Genomic DNA, 266 nt, shown 5'->3' on the forward strand with positions numbered 1-266 from the left:
CGTTGCAGTGTATGTTTATCGACGTGCAGCAGCAGCAGCAGCAGCAGCAGCAGCAGCAACAGCAACAGCAGCAGCAGCAGCACTACTCTAATGTATTTATTCTTTCTGCTGCAACTTATATAGAAAGAGAGTATTTATCTTTGTCTATAAGTTTATTCTTTCAAGCATTCAGAGCTGTTGTTTCTCTATTTCATATTGAGGTGTATATATATATATATATATATATATATATATATATATATATATATATATATATATATATATAT

This window comes from Eimeria mitis, genomic scaffold (assembly GCF_000499745.2).
Source record: "Eimeria mitis Houghton genomic scaffold, Emh_scaff5585, whole genome shotgun sequence".
Classification (NCBI taxonomy): domain Eukaryota; phylum Apicomplexa; class Conoidasida; order Eucoccidiorida; family Eimeriidae; genus Eimeria; species Eimeria mitis.